Here is a 2,301-nt window from a genome sequence, read left to right as displayed (position 1 = left end):
TAGACTTGACGTAGTCCAACAGTAAATAGACTAAGGGCATCAAATTCCACAACCGAGGCGACTATTTGACTGGGCCATTTCGCGAGATAACATGTTCACCAAACTTGGTTTTCAATGAATCGTTTGCGTTTTTAAAGTTGAGACCTCTGACTCCGAATTTCGGTAGTAGATTTTATTCATTTCGACTCGTTGTTGTATCGTATATCATGATAATATGGCAAACCTTACTGAAGATAAATGTCAAAAATGCGAAAAAAATATGACGTCGTCTGTTTTTTATCGGTTTACTTTTGTAGCGTCGTTTTGAAAACCCCCATTATAACCTTAGCGAATGACCTCTTAAGTCGACTTGAGGCACATCTAAGCTTTTTCAAATTTATCCATTGAAATCAGAATTAAATTTCACTATACTTAATGTCAGATATAATTTTACACTGAAAAAACATTTCGGTGAGCAGACAATTTCACGTTTTAGAGCGGTCGATTAGCCAATAAGAATGTGTGATATCACATCGTTAGACTGTTCCCTATGATAATATGTAAAGTCTAAGGTCTATGCTGACAATCCCGCTTAGATTCAGGCTTTGGAGGAGCAAAATATCACGCGTGTCGTTCGCCAGTTACCAGTCGAAATGCCCCTACGAGTCATCAAAATTTTAACTCAAATGATGGATCATCTGAGACGTGGCCGCGACCAACATTTGAAAGTGATAATCTTAAAAAAATTTATGTCAAAGAATATTCTTTGGAATAATACATAACATTCAACATTAAATTTGAAATTTTTGTGTTTTTTTTTTCTCTAAAAGAGGAGGAAATCTCACACTTTAGCTCTTACATTTCAAACGTATAGTGTTGACTGCGCTGATTGAAGAGTTGTCTGATTAAAATAGTACCCACAACCAGCAATAGAGTTACCAAAGATATTATTATTATGCCACAGCTTAAAAAAACAAATTCACATTAAATTTATTAGCCATCCGGTAGTTCAACTAAAAATCAACACCTCCATAATATTATATATAATATGCCTCTTGTAAAATGGCTAAAGTGTAAAGCAATTTTTCAAAAAATTTAAATATTATTTTTTCATATTTTATTCCATTTAACTAAATTTCGAGTAACTCTTACAAACGACAATATACCCGCTGAATCTTATAACCTCACAACTGTTTTAAATGCTCCAAATTTCGTTTTTATTTTGGCCATTTCGCTGTTTTGTTGATTGCATCAATTCGTCGCTGTTGAAATCTCATAAATTTGTTTGTGGCCGCATTTCCTTTCATTCTTCGCACATCTTCACACCGTAACTACTTGCAATCACATTTTCGCTCATGAACTCTAGTTGATATTACTTGTTTTATTATGTTTTCATCTTTCTCTACCTTCCCTCTTCCCTTCAAAAATGCATTCGGTTGCCAACTGTTTCGCCTGCGAACAGATGAGGGCATTTTAATGGTTTAAAACAACAACAAAGCTAAATATGTTGCAGCTAAAACATGTGAATTATATATTTACTGCTGATTTTTTACAACAAAATTGTTTTATTGCTTGTACTAAACTGTTTGTTGTTTGAGTTTGTGTGAGGATGGCAACTGCGCAGGCTCAAAAGCACCAACTTCCACTTACACAGAGTTTGGATGGAAACACAAAAACATAACATTTCCACATAAATTATGAAGTAATTAGTTATACTTTTAACATAAATATGGCATAAATGTCTTAATCAGCTTGTGTACGAGTATTATATATTATAATTCAGTACGGTGTGAACTTGCATGATTTTTACCCGAGATAGCAGGGCATTCCCTTCTTTTGTGTTTTAATTAAGATATACACTTGTTATACCGGTATTTTAGATCATTTAATTAGATATAGTCATACATAAAGTATGAATAATGCGGGTTCAAAATTAAAGGTTAAACAAAACACTCTAATAAACCAAGAAAAGCTGCAGTGTGATCTTAGAAAGCAATGCAAGAACTCTGCTTGAGTTTCTCACTATAAAAGTCTACCACAAAATTGAATTTTCATTCGGTTTAGCAATTTGTACAGGTATCCATAGTTCATTAGACTGCGTTCACTCACGAAAACATCTGTCTCTAAAACTAGTATTTTAATGGCAATGACCTATCCTAATGGAGAATTTCCCAATAATGAGCACCGTAGTTCCTTGTATGTAAACCCAGTCATGTGGACTGTATAACTGGGTTAAGTACTAACTTCAAAAAATGAATACTCAAATTCCAATTTTCTGAAGCTGTCGCATATAGCAATATATTGAAAAGTTATTGCAATTTC

The 2,301-nt window shown here is 33.6% G+C and overlaps 1 long non-coding RNA gene across 1 annotated transcript; it reads right to left on the bottom strand.

Moving 5' to 3' along the window:
- Positions 1-1,081: 1,081 nt before the first annotated feature.
- Positions 1,082-1,954, bottom strand: LOC108977182. Its single transcript, XR_001994016.1, has 2 exons — positions 1,563-1,954; positions 1,082-1,431 (listed from the first exon to the last, which is right to left on the bottom strand). It is a non-coding gene; the product is annotated as an uncharacterized LOC108977182 (long non-coding RNA).
- Positions 1,955-2,301: the final 347 nt, after the last annotated feature.

The sequence above is a fragment of the Bactrocera latifrons genome, unplaced genomic scaffold (genome assembly GCF_001853355.1).
Source record: "Bactrocera latifrons isolate USDA-ARS-PBARC rearing strain unplaced genomic scaffold, ASM185335v1 scaffold_85, whole genome shotgun sequence".
Classification (NCBI taxonomy): Eukaryota; Metazoa; Arthropoda; class Insecta; order Diptera; family Tephritidae; genus Bactrocera; species Bactrocera latifrons.
The sequence above is the reverse complement of the archived record's forward strand: the minus strand, read 5'-3'. Positions and strand labels throughout refer to the sequence as shown.